This window comes from Amborella trichopoda, chromosome 2 (assembly GCF_054954075.1).
Source record: "Amborella trichopoda isolate Santa Cruz 75 chromosome 2, AtrichopodaSantaCruz75HAP2 v2.0, whole genome shotgun sequence".
Lineage (NCBI taxonomy): Eukaryota > Viridiplantae > Streptophyta > Magnoliopsida > Amborellales > Amborellaceae > Amborella > Amborella trichopoda.
In genome coordinates, this window is record NC_142337.1 from 15,668,165 (window position 1) to 15,690,422 (window position 22,258).

Here is a 22,258-nt window from a genome sequence, read left to right on the forward strand (position 1 = left end):
AAATAAAATTAAAAAAAAAAGAGCCAAGAAGAGCTTAAGAGATGTCCGAGTGCTCATCTCCATAAAAATAAATTGTTCATCATAATAAAAAGGGGCAACAGCCAAGGTCGATAAGAAAATGGAATAGAAACTATTTAATTAATTAAAAATAAAAGGAAAAATAAATTAGAAAAGGATCCAGAAGGGGAAAGAGTAAAGGTGAAGAGTAAATAATAAAACCGACATCAACGCTAAATTTTGGGGAGCACACTGTGACAATTGTTGAGATAATATGGTTTACAATATATTCAATAAGAGATACATTCAAACCTGCAAGTGATTGTAGTCAATAGTCATCCAACTTATGTTCAAAATACATGCCCAGGATGAGCTCAAAGCCTCTGGTGCCACCAATATAAAGATAAAAGACATCAGAATAAGGTAGTTGTTCTCCCAATGCTTATCAATAAACTACATTTCAAGACAGAAATGAGGATGAGGTGTTTATAATCACTGCTTTTTGACCAGGAAATTCAAATGTTTGCATTTCAATAGATACTTTGAAATCCATAAAACTGCTAGAAAACATATCGAAAGCATATCCAGTGAAGCATCTTAGTTCTTTTATGTTTTTTGTTTTCTTCATTTGTCAATAACCTCAAATTCGTCTGGACCACTGGGGCATTGGACAATTAACGTATTCCATTACAAATGATGTTATTTGTTTGGCTTATGCTTATGCTTATGCTCAAAGAATTTCAAGGTTGTGATCGTTGACACATAATTCCAAAATAAATAGAGCATTTGAAAACTAGTTACTTATCTGCATTTGCAGTTACAGAGCTTATACATAGATTAAAATCGAGAGAATAATAGATTTGAATATTATTAGGTTATATATAATTTTATTTATGAAGGAGCACCTCATTGAAGATGAGGAGGCAAGCATTTCTAGCCCCAATTAAATATAGCAAAGCTCAAGCACATGTACGCTCAAAAAATATCATTTTAATTTATTTGATTTCACAAACAGTAACAGATGAACAACCGAACTGCTATACACGAACCCACTGCCCATGTTCGCTGCCATCTCAAACCAACCATAACAAAAGAAAAAAAAAGTAAAAGGAAAACCTCCCAAGTCATTTAACTTATTTTGTTTTCAAATGAATAACAATGGACTCGGGCTTAATACCTGCCAGAGTCCCATGCCCAAGTCACTATTTCTGAATTGGGTAAGTTCTGGCCTAGTATGGTCAACTTTTATCATAAAATAAGTACAGGGGAGGACAAGTGAGAGATTCCATGGTTTTCTTCCAGAATTGCCAGGGTCCCAACCCAAGCTGGCTAGTTTTTAACACTGGATGGCATAAAATGATGCAATCCCGCAACTTTTTAAACACTGGATAGAATAATAAAATGATGTAATTGCAGTAAGCAATAAATATCAGTGTCAATTTTCCACCACATTTTAAAAGTTTCAAATAAGAGTAAAACTCTCTGAATATCAACACGACAAGAAATCATAGTTGTCCATATTCATAACACCAATCTAGTATGTGGTTTAAGACAATCAGGGAAGTGAATAGAACAATTCTTATGCATAGTGCAGTCAAATCTATAAGAGAATACAGACATAATTCATGACTTCCATAAAAAGACTCACAAATACAAAGAAGCCCTTAAAATAATCATAAATTACATTGAACCAGTACTCTGTAACAACTGAAATTCACAAATGGAAAGAACAACATAATATAATACAACAAAGTAATGGAGACCCAGTTATTCGCATTAGAAAGCCATCAATTTTTAAGAAGGCTTATTAAGCCACTTTTGAGTTCAGTAATGTGTTCACTTCAGGAATGGGTGACTCACGAAGAATGGTGTCCAATTTTTGGGAAAAGTCCTCGAGCTTGTTTGAACCAAAGACATCAGTCAAGAGAGACATTGCTTGCATTTTCTCCTCCAAGTTTGTAGCACAGTTCTCTGATTCAGTGTTGACAATAACATTATGGAATAATTTCAGGGCATCTTTAGTTGATATGGACTTCACATTCTCATATAACTCTTGAAGTCTATTTCTCTTCTCCAATGTCCCAACCATAGTTTCTCTTCAGTCATCAGGAAGACAAGCTAGAGTGCTTCCAACCAATTACAGAAACATAAAACATGAGTTACTGAAAAGAGGAAGAGTAACAACCACAGAAACAAAATACAGGTCTTGATTCTCATCAAAATTCACAAATAAAGCCTCAAAAATAAATTCAACAACTACACCAAAATCATGGGAGAACGAACTATAAAGCACTTTTCACCTTGTAATTCCTCTCACAAGTCCCCAATTGTACCCCACAAGCACAGATTGCTTAAAGCCAGCATTAAAACCGTCTTGTGCTGAGGCTTCTTTTCCTGCCATTATCCCATATCTATAGCCAATATGAGTCGATGTCAAGAATTTCATCTCAATTTAATGACCCTTGACAACATAAAAATAAGAAAAGCTTTGAGCAGAAGGGAACATGAAAACCAATATGGTAAACTTAAGGATACAGTATGAAAATGACTGTGCCTCCTTTCCCATTCTCTCTGTAAGTCGGATGATGCGCTCAATTTCTTATCATCAAAAGTTTCTTCTTCACACCATGGGACATCACCATCTGCCATGAAACTTTTAAATTTCAGGAACCCAAGAACTGCATTTGCTTTTGACTTTGTGGCAAAGTTTGACCAAACTTAGTTCTAGTGCCCTTCCCAACTAGAAATATGGTTATGGGCTAACTCCTTATTATGCGCCTGAGACTTGGAAGTTTGGTGTAACAGTAATAATAATATTTCCTCACAAAAAATTTTAAAAAAAAATCAAGAGGAAACAGAAGCAATGGCGAAATTTCAATCCAAAAATTCATCCAAATTTCAACTGTTTTTCATTTTTCATCTCTTTCTTTCTAAGTCAGAGAACATCAAAACTACAATTAGAAAGTCGAAGTCAAAAAATTTAAATCTCAACATGAAGCAACTGTGGAAAGAAAAGCAACATACAATATCAAGCGTCTAATCACAAGTGAACTACAAATCTTCAAAGATAAAATATGTGTAAAGGGCGCCATTTATTCCAAAAGGAATACCTAAATTACAAAACCATCCAATTAAAGTCATCAAAAAAATAAAGAAAGATAAAAACTTCACTTAGAAGCAAGCTATTCAACTGCACTAAACCCAATGGTGTCAAGACCAGACAGGAGAGGCTAGTTTGAACCAGAAACCTGTGAAACTGGTGGGCTCATTGAGAGGTAAACGATAACTCGATAACAGGAGGGATAAATAGAATCTGGTGCAAATAAGAGGAGATTTATTTCAATAGTGGGGAAGAATTGATAACGAAGAAGACCCGACGGCTGAGTTCAAGAAGCCAAGCCGGGGGCCATCAAATAAAAGGACCATCAATGAAGGACTGCTCTTGAGAGCCATTATTTCTACTCATGAATTTGATAAGGGGCATGCTTGTAAAAATGAACATTTGGGAAGGTTTTTAGGTTTGAAAACAACCCTTTCAGAGAAAGAAAAAAGGGACTTTGGCGATTCTCTCTCTCTAAAACTCCCTGACCCAAAAAACCCTATTTTTGCACAAACTTCCAGTGACATTCGAGCTTATTCTCACAACTCAATCCGTGTTCTAAACCCCCTAATTTTTTCTTTGGTTATTTGTTTTAGATTTTAAAAAGTTATTTGAACTTTTTGGTTTCCTTAGGGCTTTTACAAATAATTAAGTTATTTTGTCATATACTTGCAATGGGCAGTTTCTTGCATTCATTCTAAATATTGTTTTGGCTTTAAGAATAAATGTTGCAGAAGCTTGGTTCGTTAATACGTGGATTACTTTCAGTTTCTCAGTATCTTACTAAATTGAAGAACCTATGCAATAAGATCTCACAATATGATGAGAAGTCACAAATTGAATATAGCCGTATGCATAGGTTGATTACTTTGATAAAAACAAAAATAAAAGTTCTAGATATTTGCTTATTTTGTGGATTTTGTGCCTTCTTTTGTATATAAATATTTGCTATTTTGTTTTTCTTTTCTTTTTTCTCAATTACATGTATTTCTTTTTTTAATCTCCATATTTTAATTAAATATTCTATTTTAGTTTTAGTTGTTTATTACTCCATAAATGGAGATTGTTCCCAAGTTCAAGCTTTGTGCATTTTCATTTTTTTTTAAAAAAAATTGATACGAAAAATTGATGTTTTATACAATTTGTCGGTTGTTTAATTGCTAATTCCTCCAAGGAATATAGGGAACCATGGAAATTTTATTTTATTTTCCTAATATGTTTTTATTATTACTAGATTTTTCTAGTTCTAGCATTTTCTCTCTTTATTTTAATTTTTGGGAATTTTTCCTATTTACTTATTTTTACCAGTCTGATTAGTAAATCAGTGAGATCCAACCGAACCAATGCCTCACCGGTTTGACCTCCACTCCAGTCCTAACTCCTAACAGCATTCACTGAACATACATCATTTAAATGTTATGATTTCTACAACTGAGTCTATTCCAGCTTTATTTGCCAAACACCCCAAAAAACACACTATCAGTAAATGCATAACAAAAATAATAACATTACCAATAACAACAACAATTAAAACGATGATGATGAATGTGAACAAAATAGAGAATTGTTCGACAGGAAACAAAGTAGAGTGAGACAAACCGGAAGTAGAGGACTTTTGCGTGCATTCCGGTAGGTTTGAATCCATCCTTAACTCTCTCAATGCTCTGAGCTGTGGAAAATTGGAGTCAACTCAATTTGCTTGCTGCCCTTTTGATCAAAACATAAACTATACAAAAAAAAAGGAAAAATGTATCGAGTTTTATGAGAAATAAATAAAATGAAGGGGAGAGAGAGAGAGAGAGAGAGAGAGAGAGAGAGAGAGAGAGAGAGAGAGAGGGAGGGAGGGAGGGAGGGAGGGAGGGATGGATTAGGGAAAGGAAGGAGAAATTTGAAAAAACGAAAAAGAAATTTGAGCCTAAAAAATGGTCTATTTCATATTATTTTTATGCACAGTTCATTTTCAATTACTCAAAAGCCATCAAATTTGCTGAACCTCCAAGTAATGGGTCTGAGGTAGAAATGGAGTTGGAATGACTCGAGGCAAGTTTCAGGTGCTATATCCCTTGTAAATCAAGTAGCACACATGACTCAACCAACTCACCAAATACCTTACCCATGATTGTGAATTCCATATTACTCGCTACAAGTTGAGTTGAGTCATGAGTTTGTCTAAGGCTGCAACTGGGCCGGGTAAGGATAGGTTCGAGCCTATCCCATACTTGACCTGACTGCAGTTTGGGGGACCTGGACCGCTAAGCTCCAAATTATCGCTACTCAAGTCTGACATGGCAAGGGTCCGGAGTGAACGTGCAACTAATGTGATCTTTTGCCGGGGGAATAATATTTTTTTTTCATTAATAATTATACCCCTTTTGTTTTGGCAAGAGATCACTTACAATTAAATAACAATTTACTATACTTGAGAATATAAAGATGAATCTGCAAAAATAAAAGCGGAGTGCCGGAGATTACCTCAACCGGGCGTATTACACCCCACACCGAATCACCACCATCCGATGGCACAGGATCAACGGTCTTTGTTCAATCTCAACCGAGAAAGCTAATTTCGGCCAAGCTCTTCAATGGAACCCTTGTGCTCACGCAAGATCCTTAGGATCAATCTCCAAAATACTGAGCCAAAAATTCTCCCTTCTTTATTTTTCTTGAACCCTAAGACTTTGAATAAAATTGGGAGAGATGAAATTTTTCTATATCCAAGAGAGAGAGACGTACTCCCCCTTTTATAGATGCCAAAGAAGAGAGAGAATAGATAGGACCCCTCATAAAAATAAAGTGAGAGAGAGAGAAGAATGGGGCGTGAGCCCTTTTTGAGATAAATATGAGATAGAGAGGGAGTGGGGGCACTTGACCCCTTATTTACTTTTGGATAAAGGTGATAGAAAGTAAGAGTTGCGTGAGAGAGGTGAGAGAGAGAGAGAGGCACGTGAAATAGGAGAGAGATAGGACCCCCATAAAATTGGGTCTTGGATTTCCATTGCTTGTCTCATAAGATTGAATTTTAACCGTCGATCAAGGGTGACTTGTGGGGTGAGAGATCTGAGCCATCAATTCCATAGATAGGCCATCAACATGCTATGGAATGTGCTGGAACCTTTATCCCCCTCTTCCTTTGAACATTATCCCATCAAATAAAAATTAATTAAATAAAACTGAGTTTATTCAAAATATATTCATAAACCTTATTATGCCCTCAAAAAAAAAAAATTCACTAAAATCGTTTTAAGAGAGGACACACTTATCAACTCAAAATTATTTAGATAAGCCATATCAATTTACCAATTTAAAACTCATATTAACTTATCATCTCAAATTTATTTGAGATAAACCAAAATCAAGTAATCTATAAAATTCATATAAAAATAAATTTTAGAATATTATTTGAATATTTAAATCATTAAAAATCAATATCTTTAATTTTATAAACCCAAATATATATATAAAATATCCAAAGGTATATAAAAATTCAAATAATAATTCTAAAATAATATCTATCATAAAAGAAACATAATTAAATTAATTTGATGGGAAAATGATCCATATGGTCAAGAAATTGCATCAATAATGGGGCACTCCACCTTCAACTGTGGACTACAGACCACACTTGCTTTATCATGCTGATCCAGTGTTGCTCATGACCTACAGTCCAAGTAGGGGCTCATTAGCTGGTCACCAAAGTCTGGCTGATGGGCCAAGGTGTCGCAATCCCAGTCTGCGGATTTCAGGTTCTCCCCTAAAGACGAGTGAAGGTTATCTAGACTTGATGCGACCACAGTTCTATTATGCATAGAGGTATCTCTCACACATTCATACGCTTCACCCTAAAAGGTGGTTTGCTTGCTTTCTCGAAACGGTCTATCAATATGCATGTCGTGTGATGGTACATGGATGAGACTTTGGCCCCTGTCTCTGTAGGCCACCATCACACACAAGGGTCACACAGTCCCTCGGCTTACTCATCTGGGCATATACTCCGACCTCATCAAGGGATGACCTATTAGAATCCTTCTCGGTTTATTCACTATGCCCAGGTAACATGGGTTTTTTCCAACCGACTGGCCTAGACAGACAAGTACAGCCCGGTATCTGCAAACATCGTTTGCATAGTATGGTCCACGAGAGACCACACTCCCATTGAGTTCAAGATCAACTATATCAAATGTTTTGTTACAATCGCTCATAAGGCTTTTAAAGGCCACATGAACCCAACATCTCCCACTTGGCCTTTGAAGGCCTTACATTCTCTCTTCCTCACTTTCTCTCATCCTCATCTCTCTCACTTTCTCACAAAAACATTAGGGGCAACCCCCTTAGTTAGAGGATCTGCAATAATCAGATCAATCGATATCTAGCTAATCTCGATCTCTTTCAGTCACACCTCATTCCTCAGGTGATAGAAATACGGTTTGATGTGCTTGGAGTTCTTGTGAAATCGTAGCTCCTTAGATACGCAAATTGCCACCGTGTTGTCATAGAAAATCCGCTCTGCCTCACAATGCAAGGGATGAAAGCTGAGCTGATTAAGAAACTTTTTAATCCATACGGCCTCCTTGGCCGCAAGACAGCACGTCACATATTCAACTTCTATGGTGGATAACGCCACTATATCATGTTTCTTTGACTTCCAAGAAACCGCACCCCCTCCAAACATAAACAAATATCCCGACGTAGACTTCACATCATCTGGATTCGCGAGATAGCTGGCATCTGAATATCCTTCTATTGTTATTTCAGTTCCCCCTTTCTATGTGAGAGCGTAGTTCATTGTCCCTTTTAAGCACCTGAGGATTCTCTTAACCGCCTTCCAATGTTCCTCTCCAGGATTGCTTTGGAATCCACTAACCAAGCTCATGATGAAAGACAAGTTAAGCTTTGTTCTCGTCATGCCGTACATAAGGGACCCAACTACGCTCCTATAAGGCACCCTCTCCATGGCTCTTTTGTCAATTTCTTCGATAGGACACATTTTATTACTGAGCTTCATCTTTTTATCTATTAGAGTAGACATAGGCTTACACTTATCCATATCAAACTTTTCAGGTATCCTCTTGTAGTAGGTTGCCTGGGAAAGTTGGATTTTGTTTCTTATTATCTTGATGCCCAACACATATGAAGCTTCTCCAAGATCCTTCATATTGAAGTGTTTGGCAAAGAAATTTTTCGTCTCTACTATCAGGGCAATCGAGCTACTAACAATGAGCATGTCATCCACATATAAAGAAATAAAAACCACATCACTCCCACTGACCTTTTGATAGATTCTTATTATTTAAAGAACCCAGCAAAAGAAAGGGTCTCTTGAAATTTTATGTACCACTGTCGTGATGCTTATTTTAGGTCACAGAGGGATTTAATCGGCTTACACAGCAGGTTCTCCTTTCTTTTTTCCACAAATCCCTCAGGTTGAGTCATGTAAATCTCTTCTTCCAAGTCACCATTCAAAAAAGTTGTTTTGACATCCATCTGATGAACCTCAAAATCAAAATGAGCTGCTATGGCTACTAGGATTCGTATAGATGGGAATTTGGCAACAAGGGAAAAGGTTTCTTCATGATCTATCCCTTCTTTTTGGGTAAATTGATATGGCTTATCTAAATAATTTTGAGTTGATAAGTGCGCCCTATCTTAAAAATATTTGAGTGAATTTTTTATTTTGAGGGCATGATAAGGCTTATGAATATATTTTGAATAAATTCAATTTTATTTAATTAATTTTTATTTGATAGGATAATGTTCAAAGGAAGAGGGGCATAAAGGTTCCAGTACATCCGTAGCATGTTGAAAGCCCATCTATGTAATGGATGGCTCAGATCTCTCACCCCACAAGTCACCCTTGATCGATGGTTAAAATTCAATCTTATGAGGCAAGCAATGGAAATCCAAGACCCAATTTTATGGGGATCCTATATTTCTCCTCTTTCACGTGCCTCTCTCTCTCACCTCTCTCACGCAACACCTACTTTCTATCAACTTTATCTCTCACTTTATCTTTATGAGCGACACTATCTATTCTCTCTCTTCTTTGGCTTCTATAAAAGGGAGAGTACGTCTCTCTCTCTTGGATATAGAAAATTTTCATCTCTACCAATTTTATTCAAAGTCCTATGGCTCAAGAAAAATAAAGAAAGGAGAATTTTTGGCTCAGTATTTTGGGGATTGATCACAAGGATCTGTCGTGAGCATAAGGGTTCCATTGAAGAGCTTGGTCAAAATTAGCTTTCGCGGTTGAGATTGAACGAAGACCGTCGATCCCACGCCATCGGATGGTGGTGAATCGATGTGGGGTGTAATACGCCCGGTTTAGGTAATCTTCAGCACTCTCCACTTTTATTTTTGCAGATTCATCTTTATATTCTCAAGCATAGTAAATTGTTATTTTATTGTATGTGATCTCTTGCCAAAACAAAATGGGTATAATTATTAATAAATAAATAAATAAATATATATATATATATATATATATATATATATATATATATATATTATTCCCCGACAAAAGATCACACTAGTCGCACTTTCATTGGTATCAGAGCAAGGTTATTAGGAGTCTTTTCTCTTATATTGAGTCGAGATTTTGATTGAGAATAAAAGATATGGCTGCACGTACCTTCATCTTTGAGATCCTTAAAACCAAGAGGTTCGATGGAACCAATTATGCCTCTTGGAGAAGGAAGATTCAATGTGTTCTTTATGAGAAAAACTTGAATGAGATGCTCTATGAACGTCATCCTCATCGTCCAAGTGACGACTCATCTCAAGTAATCAAAACTGAGTATGCCACTTGGAAGAGGAAGAACATGAGATGCAAGAACATGCTTTTATGCGTCATGACTGACTCGTATGCTTCAGAGTATGAGTCAATTTTTACTGCAAAAGAAATCTTTGATAGACTTGAGAGGGACTATGATGAACCCTCTCTAATAAAACAAGCCATAGCTATGAAGTACAATGATTTAAAAAAGGCAGAGGGTACCAAGTTTGCCGATCATGTGCACATCTTTTGTGCACTAGTCAGAGAATTGGAAAACACCGGCATGAAACCGTCTGAACCCATTTAAGTGATTCATCTCATGAATTCACTTCTTAACTCATGGGAAACTTTTGTGTCTTCCCTCTCGAAGAGAAGGAAAGCACCAAGGCTGGGGGAGCTCATCACAACAATCAAAGGAGAAGAAAAAAGGAGGAACTCGAGGCATGCACTGACTACAACTCCTAGAGAAGCCGTACATATGGTAAAATCTACTCCCACTTTTAAACCTAAGAGCGCAAAGGGTAGAACTTATTTTGGAAAGAGAGGAGACTTTAGAAGGAGAGATTTTCGAAATAAAGGAGAAAAGAGAGAGCCCAGAACTTGCTTTATTTGCAAGAAAATAGGCCACATAGTCAGGAATTGTCGGTCCAACAAATTTGGTGTGACCAACAAAGAACTGGCTTGTGTGGTCTGTGAGACGTTGCTAGCCGACCCCAAGGGAACCTCTTGGTGTCTTGACTCAAGAGCTACATCTCATGTCACAAGCACCAAGGAAGGCTTCCGCTCTTTTACTCCCATAAAGCCGGGAGAGCAACATAGGAGGAAACCAGAAGACTGATGTGCTTGGAGTAGGAAATTTTGAACTAAAATTGAAAAGTGGGAGCATCTTGATCCTAAAGCAAGAATGCTTCTGATATGAGGAAGTGCTTCGTTTCGGTTCCCAAGATGTCCATGGCTAGATTTATGACCACTTTCATTGAAAAGAAGGTGGTATTCAAGAAGGGGAATGATGTTGTCATGACTGGACGTCTTATGGATGGATTATTTGCTATTGAAATAAAAGAGAACGTTGCTTATGTCTCGTCCCCTAATGAATTGGATGCAACCCATTGGTATATGAGGTTAGGACACAATAATTTTAAAAAAATGGAAAGATTGAAAGCATTCTTCAAAATTATAAGGGCGATTTATCAAAAGTGTGTGAATCTTGTGTGCAAGAAAAACTAATAAGGAAAAATACCACCGGGGCAAAAAGAGCTAATGCTATTTTAAAAGTCATTCATAGTGACATATGTGGACTTATGAATGTGGCTACTAAAAGCGATGAAATATTTCATCACTTTTATAATATGGCCATGTATATCTTATCCACACCAAGTCCGAAGCCTTAGATAAATTCAAAATATACAAAGCCGAAGTAGAAAATCAAACTAACCTGAAAATCAAAGTCCTTAGAACCGACAGAGGGGGGCAATATTCATCTGAACTTTTTAAAGAACTCTGTGCAGAAACGAAATTATAGACCAGTACACCATGCCCTATACTCCCGAACAAAATGGTGTTGCCGAGAGACGAAATAAGACCTTGGTTGAAATGGTAAGGAGTATGATGGGGCATGCTAGACTTTCCCTAGACTTTGGGGGAGAAGTCGTGTTGACGGCATGTTATATCCTTAATCGCAATCCCACAAAAGTTGCGCCACTTACTCCTCACGAAATTTTCGCAAGTCATGCTCCCTCCCTTGATCACTTGAGAGTTTGGGGTTGTTCAGCCCATGTCCTTATCCCGTACCAAGATAGGACCAAACTTCAACCTAAAACTGTTAAAACCATTTTCATTGGCTACCCAGACCATGGTAAGGGGTATCGATTCTACAACCTTGTAACAAAGGCAGTCATTGAGAGCCGTAATGCTCATTTCTTCGAGAAAGAATTCCTTGAAGCAAGATTGAATAAAAAACAAGCCGACTTGTTTGAGGAAGCAAGAGACAAGGTTGTGCTTCAAGAACCCGAACCTGAAACTTCTAATAAACCTGAGCCTGAACACATTCCCTCAAGACAAAATGAACCTGAACCTGAACCGAGACGCAGTAACCGTATTAGTAGATATCCTCTATACCTAGAACAATATGTCTACCTGGGGCAACATTTTGATAGAGTTGGAGAAGATCCAGATTCTGAACCTAGAACTTACCATAAAGCCTTGTCCTGTCCTGAAAAGGATTACTGGGTAGAAGCGATGAAAGATGAATATGCTTCCATTAACCAAAACCATGTATGGGAATTAGTGCCTCTACCTCGGAAGAGTAAGGCCATTGATTGCAAGTGGATTTTCAAGGAAAAGTTTCCCTTATAAGATGGTGCGAGATCCTCAAAACACTAAATTGTGTTTCAGACAAGATCCACTCTGTGATCGAGAGAATCGAAGTTCTGCAAGGGATCGCCACGCAAGGAAGGCGATCCCGGTAACTATGATTAGAACCATAATAAACTTATAAACTACAGATAACACAAGCAGTAATAGAACAGAGAAGCAACAACTAATGAACCATTATAGGATTAGACGCAATAATGCCTTAGGGGTTTTCTAGAATTAAGAAGCAAAAATTCTCGAATGTAGAGAGAATAGATAGAGGTGATGTTTCTAGATGGGGAAATGGTAAAAGGGCGATGGTTTTCCTTTTTCTTTTTTAACAAGGTAACATAGCGAGGGTGAAAAAATAATAAATTTATACGCACAAGAGAAAGATATGTGCGTCTGCATATGTATGTGAGCATGTGTGTGTGAGATAATCTACATGTAAAGACTCTTCAAAATACAAAGGTTAATAGTAGAATAAATTGGGAAAGATGAAGATATGGTTTCTTTTTTAAAAATAGTCACTGCTTATGGGTAGCTTGCTCATTAAGTAAGGCCACATGACAAGGGATAATTTTGTTATCTTATAAGGACATGGTTAAGATTTTCACTAAAAGTCAATAGTATTTATACCAATGAACTTCTAGGACATTGCTTCTAAAATACCATTGAACTATTGTAAAAATTTTAAACATTGTTTAAAAAATTGGTGATCCGGATCAGAACCGGCCGATCTGTAAAGAAAGAGAAATGCTCCTTTGGACAAACGCATGTTCCTGCAGCATTTGATTGAAGGAGGGCTTTGTCGGATGGGCAAAATCAAAACCGAGTGGCAAGCACCTACCAAGGTGAGTGAGCTAAGGCCAAGATCGTTTCGAGAATTTGTCAAGTCGATCCGAATCCCGTAAATTGTCGAGAATCGACCGGTTCTCCCCATGAACCGTCCGGTTCGTACTGGTTTTCTGATGGAACCGGCTAGTTCTGTCAAATAACTGGTACGAACTAGCTCCACCTTTCATTTATTTACTTATTTATTCATTTAGTCACTGAACTGGCTAGTTCGGTCAAGATTGCAGATCTAGGTTGTCAATCCGCCGAGCTGAACCAAACCAAAAATCCAAACAAGTGATCCGAGTCACTGATTCGCTTTTTAAAACTTGGATTTCAAACGAACCATTACTTAATGAGAAGAGCAAAAGGCCCAGGGCACAACATGATGTTACTAATATAATATAATTTTTAATCAAAAAATAATTATTTTTTATAAAAACACCTATCTTCAACTCCTTATAACATTAAGATCAGTATTTTGAGGGGTTGTTAATTATAAACAATATGTGCATGTCTACATGTGTGTGTGTGTAAATTTAAAAACCGCCACATTGAACTCGAAACACTTGATTCGACTAAGGATCAATGGGGGAGCAATACGATTCTTGGGATTCCCTATGTCAAGATGTTCACATTAGTTTTTATTTTTATTTTAAATAAAAATTTTGTTATCCAACTTTGCCAAGTTGGCCGAGCTAGATGGGAATAGCTGATAAGTTGGCATTGGATCACCTTCTTCTCCAAGATCCACTTCAATCAAGATCCTCAACTTGTTGAGGCGTGGCCTCCTCCTCAATGATTGGCACCTATTCTTCATTTGGAAGTAGGCCCTTTTGGGTGGATGTAATCATGACAGCCGTAAGATCACGTCCAATTCCCTTTTGATTGTGGGGAAAGACATTTACGTAAGATCACGTCCAATTCCCTTTTGATTGTGGGGAAAGACATTTACTTAAAATGGCTATCTTAAACTTTTAAACCTCGATAAATTGGGGGACCGAGTCCGAGAGAGATTCCAGTTTTTAAAACCCTACATATAAGATGACAGGCTTATACTATTGCATAAGCCCATTGAGAAAGTAGAGGTTCCTCAGACCCAAATTTCATAAGCATGTAGATCTGATGCAGATTAAAATCTGGTTGATCCAAATTTTAATTCTATTTTTTGTTAACTTTATTTGTAGATAAGTGGGTAGATTTTTTTAGGTTAGTTTTTAGGAATATTATTTATTTTAAGACAAGGGTTGAAATTTTTAGGAACCTTCTCTCTTATTTTTAGGATACTGTTTTTATTCTAGGAAATATCAATTTTTGTTAATCTTAGAAATAGACTTTATCTTTTTGTAGGTAGAATCATTTACATATATCTTTTAGGAGCTATGGTAAAATGTGGGTATTATAGAATAGGTTGATCGTTTTATTAAGGAATGGCTTGGGTGCTATGGTAGTTATCTTTTGTTTTAGAAAGGAAAGCGATAAATACGGATTAGCTTGGGTTAGGTTAAAACTAGGAAAAATAATTGGTCACGTAGGTGGAAATGATGAAGTAGGGAGTTGAAGTTATCTCATAGGAAGTTGGATTGAATAATATGGAAAGAATCTAGAGATAGATTTATTTTGGTTAATTATCATTTTTGGTTTTTAGTAAGGAGATATATTAGGGATTATCTTTTGAGAGACATGTGAGATGTTGTTTTAAATGTACAAAAGAAGATGAATGTAAGTTGTAATGGGGGATTGAATTTTATGAATGAAAAAAAGTGATCTTTGACATCGTGTAGAGTGAAAGAGAGAGCCATTTGTGGGTGTTGTTTCTTCTCTTGTGTTTATGGGCCCGTATCGAAATACTTGTATCCACGTGTTTCGTTCTTTCTTCTTGTGTTTATGGGCCCGTGTTTATAAGGCCATAAACACAAGTTTTGTTCTTTCTTCTTGTTTTTTCTTGTGTTTATGAGCCCGTGTCGGAAAACTCGTATCCACGCATTTTGTTCTTTCTTCTCTTGTGTTATAGGCCCATGTCGAAATAAAAACCGTAAAAGAAATTACAAGAAGAAAGAACAAAACGTATAGATACGAGTATTCCAGCACTGGCCAATAAGCAAAAGAGAAGAAATAACACCCACAAAGGGCTCTCTCTCTCATTCTATAGGATCTCAAATATCACTTTTTTTTTCATTCATACAATTCAATTTCCATTACATGGTGCGTGCCTCCTTCTTTTATACATTTATAACACCATCTCACGTGACTCTTAAAAGATAATCTCAAATATAAAAATAATAATAATAACTAACCAAAATAAATTTATCTGTAGATTCTTTCTATATTCTTCAATCCAACTTCCTAAAAGATAACTACAATTCCTACTTCATTCTTTCCACCTACGTGACCCCTTATTTTCCTTAGTTTTAACCTAACCCAAACTAATTTGTATTTATCCATTTCCTTTCTAAAACAAAAGAAAATACACTAACCCCAAGCTATACCCTAATAAAACGATCAACCTATTCTATAATACCCATGTTTTTATCATAGCTCCTAAAAGATATATGTAAATGATTCTACCCCACAAAAAGATAAAGTCTATTTCTAAGATTAACAAAAATGGATATTTCCTAGAATAGAAACGCAAAAGAAGAAGACTTGGCTTTTAAAAATACGAACTTAATTTTCCTAAGTAAAACGGACTTCCTAAAATTAGACTTTATCAATCTAAACTAAAAATCCTATTTTTAATAATTAACCCTAATAAATAAAAATAAAAAATCTACCCAATCTATAAAATAAAAGTAATAAAAACATAATTAAAATGTTGTAGCCAATAGATTTTGATCTGCATCATTCTCCCCTGGTTGGAAAAAACTTGACATCGAGTTTTGAAGTGCGCTCAAATCAAGTTTGTATTAGTCCCACCACCTTCTTCAATCTGAATGTTGTAAACATGATCCTGGAGCCTGTAGGTTACTGTGTTGATTAAAGCATAATGATAGTGCTTAGAAACTGGGAAACCCTCGAGGAAAGGGTCATCATATCTAGATTTTTCAACCACATAAACTTGCTGAAATTGATCAAATTTTCCGATGGCACACCACGTATTCATCACTAGATTCGATGATCAAACCAGTTTCACCATTTGATTCTCCTTTAAGGCCTTCCTCTTCCTCTTCGTCAAATATAGGATATTCATCAAAGATGAGATTACTTTCATCTGGCTCTTCATCAAATATAGGTTCATCAAATATACGATCTTCATCAAAGATGAGATCACTTTCATATTCCTCTTGTTCTTCATAAAAAACAGGCACTTCATCAAAGATGGGGTAACCTGTGACATCAAAGAATGATGAGATTCCGATTGAAGATCGGAATCTACTTGTTCTTCATTAGTGTTCCAAAAAGCAGACCGCCCAGCGCCTGGGCGGGGGCCTAGGCGGGTCTAGGGGCCCAGGCACATCGCTCAGGCCTAGGCACCCTAAAAAGGTGGTGGTCCCTGAGCGCCCGCCCAGCGCCCAGAATTGGGCGGCTGCCCAGGGACTACGCCCCACCCAGAGGCGGAAAACAGTTTCTTAAAAGCATTTTTTATCCGTTTTTTTTATACTAAAAGGGCCAAAAATGAGCGTTTTAGGTCCATTTGAAACTTAAAACTTATTGGAGCCCATTTTAGAGAGAGAAGGCCCCCAAAAAACTAGTTTTTTGGTGATTTCTTTAGGATCGAAGGGTTTCTCAAAATTACGAGAAATTGATCAAAACACCACCCATTGATATTAGACTTACTTTTTTATGTTTTATAAATCTATTGGGGGGGTTTTTAGAAGATTTTGAGTCCTTAGAAGCATCTTTGAGGTGGAAGTATAGTTGTCGGAAACGCCTGAGAACCCGAGTCATTTTAGGAACCGGAATTGAGGAATCGCCGCCGGCTAGAAGATTCTTGTCTTAGGAATCGTTGTCTGTACAATAGGTATCATGGGGAACGAGATTCCTAGTTTTTGAGAATTGTGTTTCGACTGAAATAGATCCAAGTTTCATCCACAATGGAATCGAGATTCGATCCTCCTTAGAATCGAGATTTCCACGCCCCTAGAATCGACACTCCAAGAGTCAAAATTCATTAATATGTGGAATCGAGTTCCGACATCTATGGAATCGAGTTTCTGACATATGTGGAACAAAGATATGTTGTTTCGAATCGTGATTCGAACATATTTGGAATCAAGTTTCTGAAATATATGGATCAGAGATCCATGCCAGTTTGTGATTGAGATTTACAATAACATGGACTATGAAATGCGTTTGACGACCCCTACCAAGAATCGAGATTTTATTTATATGCAGAAGGAAGCCCAAAGCACATCTTGAGCCTTATCAACTTTAGACCCTATATTGGATGTCTCTTATTAGAAGGTTTACCAAATTTTATAGTGTTTGTGTTCACTATTAAACTTACAGTCATTATATACAAAAGATGACTATTTCTAAATTGTGATCTTGACTTCATTATCATAAAAACAAAATAGGATTATGTCTACGCCATGGTTTTACTTTTAATTGTATGTGTTGTATTTACCGGTTATATTTTAAATTTAATGTAAAAGCCGTCTAGGGTGGCACAAGTAAAATAATGAAAACTTGCAACCATTAGAAACATTCGACAGAAGATTTCTACTCCAATTTCCTTTAGGAAATGCACAACCATCATAGACATTGAACATTATGTACTTTGAATTGGTTTTTTTTTTTTTTATACTTTGAATTTATTTATTTTTGAATCAAGATTTAATCATCGCAAGAATACAAATTCGATATATTTGGGAAAGTTTACCCACAATTACTGGGTTCAAGTTTCTAAAGATGTGTTGGATCGAGATTCTGAAATTAAGGAATTCAGTTTCCTTGGTTCCGATAAATGGTTTCTAAAGATGTATTGAATCAAGATTCGGAAATTAAGGAATCGAGTTTCCTTGGTTCCCAAAAATAGTTTCTAAAGATGTGTTGAATCGAGATTCTGAAATTAAGGAATCGAGGTTTCCTTGGTTCCAAAAAACGGTTTCCGTGGAGATTCCTTAACAGAACCACGGAATCGGGTTTCAGAACCAGAATCGCGAGGTTGGTGGGGAGATTCCGGTAACTATGGGTGAAAGTTTGGAGATTGAGCAATCAAACTCAAAGTAAGTGATTTTTTTTATTGCTTGTACAAATTGCATTATTTTTAGATGTCTTCTTCGGGATCTAATAAGATTGGTGATCCCAGTTGGAAATATAGCTACAACCCAAATCCTATTGATAAAAATTGCATAAGATGTAATTTTTGTAAGAAGGATACAAAATGGGGTATAAACCGGTTCAAAAAACATATTGCCGGTATCAAGGGGGATGTTGCCCCATGTAAAAAGGCTCCTAATGATGTTAAAGAAGAAATAACCAATTTTTTTAATATGGTAAAAATGGAAAACGATGAGAGATTTGCCTCCATAACAAAGATTAGATTAGGGGTTCGGGTCAATTATGATGATGATGATAGTGTTGAGGATGGGATTGGGGAGGGATGTCAAGAGGTAGAAGTAGAACAATCCATTATTAGGGGAAAGGGAAATGGCTTCTGGTTCTGGGAGTAAGAAGCTTCAGGTTAGAGGCCCTATGGATAGTTATTTGCCTCGGCCTGACCCTGAGGTTGCAGGAGAGAAAAGAAAGAAGCAAACCACCATTGAAAATAGAATGAAGAAGGAAGAGAGAGATAGAGCTGCTTATTATCTTGCTACATGGTTTTATGAGGCGGGCATTCCTTTCAATACCGCTCGCTTAAGCAGCTTCTAGCCGTGGTAGAGACAATTGGCCAATTTGGGCCTGGGATGAAACCCCCAACCACATATGAGCTTTCAAAGCCTCTTTTGAAAAAGGCGGCGAGTATCATGAAGGAAGCTGTAGAAGTTAAGAAGGATGCATGGACTCAATGTGGGGTTTCTATTATGACTGATGCTTGGAGTGATAGGAAGAGAAGAAGACAGAGGAATTTGCTTATGCATGCTAATTCAGCGACCAACCGCTAAGCCTAATCCAAAGAGCCATCAACTTTTGCTCCTTAGGTAACCCTGGACAGGAGGGTTGTTGAGGGGCTTGTTGCAAGATACTACATTGCAGGTTGTGTTTACATACTGTGGTTCTATTAGTATAGTGAACTCGACCATGGAGGAACACCATGCCCTGCTGGGGGGAATTAAACTGTATGACTGTAGTTCGGGCCACTCCCTCCTTGTCAGTTGCGACTCCTAAAACATTATAGCCTGGGCCTCCAAAAAGTCCACAAATACCCTAACGCTCTTACTAGATTTTTTGGCTTTTAGATTATCAATAACTAGCTTTCAAACATGTCTGAAGACAATATAACGCCAAAGCCAATGCTTTTGCTAAGCAAAGGGCTTTGGGTTCTCAATTGGTGGTCTCTAGTAACTAGTATGGTTCACAAAGTTGAAGCTATAAACCACCATGATATTTTCTCTAAACAAATCTCATTCATTACCATCTGTCTCCTCCTAGAAGACATACTTAACACTGAATCCAATTTAATCCTGGTTATAAACTTGTCAAAACCAGATTTTACACTACACCAAATAGAGGCAAGTTTATTGGTCTAAACTAAGAAGTTTCTTTCACTAAATCTATCAAACAACTTGTGTTCAATATCTAAGAACAAAATTTACTACACATTGAAGAATAGCAGCACCACAGACATAGCTTGTAAGTGCTAAATTCCCTCTTTCCAACTTAACATGCTAGGGACAAAAGGATATAGCTTATTATTCCATTGCCATATAAACCTTTTAATGAAAACTCATACCTTTTTCCATAAAATGAGATTTTCTAGTGAAACCTTATAATGAAAGCTCATACCATTTTCCATAAAATGAGATTTTCCAATGATTAATGAATGAGGGATAGAAGACAATCTTATACACTAACTCATTCAAGTAGCAACTCAGGAAAAATGCATATGAAAAATCCACAGATTATTGTTTTCTGTTTATTTTAGAATCTAGAGAAACTATCAAGTAAATGAAGTGCAGTATCAAGAAAACGTGAACTGTGTAAATTCTCGATAAAATACAATACAATCTGTAAAATAAAAGAAGACGATGTAATTTCTATAATTCCAGAGAAAAAAATCTAGGTATTTCAGTGATGACAAACGTTTTAAGATCTATATAACCTAATTTAGAGAGAAACACTAATTAAATTACCCTAATTTTGAGAAAAACTTAAAATACCCTAAATTACATTAATTTCTATAGATGTGTGGAAAATTTTGTTGAAATAAGACAAAATACTGTAAATTTTTAAAATTTTAGAGAAAACCCCTGAAAAATTTATTGATGTTCACAGTTTTTTTTGGTAAGATCCTAAACTCTAGCTTTTTCAGAACCCAATTACATAGAAAATCATAATTTCAAAGTACCAAACGAATAAAAAATCCTAGTTCTCTGTAAGTATGTTGAAAATTTTCTTAATACTTTAAATTTTAAAATTTTAGAGAAAACCCATGAAATAGAAGGGCTTTTCAGTTAAATCCTAATTTCTAGCTTTGTAAAAGCCTAATTTCATAGAAAACCATCATTTCAAAGGAAAAGCCTAATTAAAATCCTAATTTAAACTAAACTCCCAATACAAAGTGAACCCTAATTTCAGAGAAAAAAATTATCCGGTAAAATCCTAATTTCGCTAAAGCTAATCTTGGAGAGAGCATCTAATTTGAGAGATTAAATTTTGTTCAAAAATATATCTATGTAAAAGCTATGCTTAACAATGAAGATCACAAAGGAAGAGGAAGAACCCGACACGATGCTTTTGAATCAGTGGCAACAACACAATGCAATCCGTGTGTTTAAGAGGCCAGAGAGTGAGCTAGGATCAAGCAATAACGGGTGATAGTGAGACAGGTTAGAGAGAGAATCTTTCAGAAGGAAGCGGTCCCAGAGTTGAATTTGTAGGGAGAGGGTGGCACGAGAGAGAGTAGACCATACCCGAAGCTCCTCTTTGTTTCTCTGTCTAGCTCTCCCTCCAACTGTACTCCGTCACAATGAGGAACTCAGTTATTTGATGCTCGCATCAGGATCGTCGATGTGGATAGGAATAAAAAATAAATAAATTTAAAAATTATAATTTCATTAAAACAAACGTAAAGTTTATAAGATTTAAAAATCGGCGGGTCGCAACATACTCACCCGATAACCGTCCGATACTATGTAAAATCTGGAACCGCCCAGTTCTGATACTGAACAAAAACCGACTTCATACACCGGGGAGAACTCATCGCAACCCCGTATTCTCACGTGTGCATTTAATGAGGTACAAAGAAACTATTTATACTACTAAGTTTGAAATTCATTCTTCGATGTGAGATAATTCCTACAAGGTGTATTAAATTAAAATAGACGTTGAATAAGTATCTTTAATATGAAAAGTTAATATACTTATCATGATGTAGCTTTATGGTCATCGCTTCCTCTTTGTTGAAGGACATCCTAGGTTTGAGCTACATTATTATTTTTTTGCTGTAAAAAAATAAAAAATAAGCAGTTGTTAAAAAAAAAAATTATTCCATTTGAAATTCTCTCTTTCTATTAACAATATTTTTACTAAATTTATTCTAGAATCTAAAAAATTAAAATTTTGAAAAATTAAAGTGATGTTTCGAAAATTGGTATGCATTCAAATAATTTTTATATTGATAACCAAATTTTTATTTTATTTATTAATTTTTACATTATAAATCATGTAATATACTATTTTTGTTGTTAAAAGAATAAAAAATAAGCAGAAAATAATGTTGTAAAAAAAAATATTTATTCCATTTGAATTCTATCTTTCTATTAACAATCTTTTTTACTAAATTTATTCTAGAATCTAAAAAATTAAAATTTTGAAAAATTGACGTGTTATTTCAAAAATTGATACGCATTCAAATAAGTTCTATATTGATAACCAAATTTTTATTTTATTTATTAATTTTTGCATTATAAATGATATAATGTACTATTTTTCTTACAGTTGTCAATAATACATTTTAAATTAGATAATATATAAGATATTTTAGACTAGTTATTGTTTGTATAATACAATAATTATAAAATATTAACCAACAATTTTAATTTCAATATATAATATTATAGTTAGTTAGGTTGTAATAATTTTGGATTATAGTTAGGTTGTAA

General features: G+C 35.9%; 1 pseudogene across 1 annotated transcript; it reads right to left on the reverse strand.

Moving 5' to 3' along the window:
• Positions 1-1,557: 1,557 nt before the first annotated feature.
• On the reverse strand, positions 1,558-21,098 carry LOC18439183 (uncharacterized; annotated as a pseudogene). The gene is made up of 6 exons (XR_016050438.1): positions 21,068-21,098; positions 12,060-12,295; positions 4,697-4,766; positions 2,533-2,639; positions 2,298-2,419; positions 1,558-2,123 (listed from the first exon to the last, which is right to left on the reverse strand). The product of XR_016050438.1 is annotated as an uncharacterized LOC18439183 (transcript).
• Between the last annotated feature and the right edge of the window lie 1,160 nt (positions 21,099-22,258).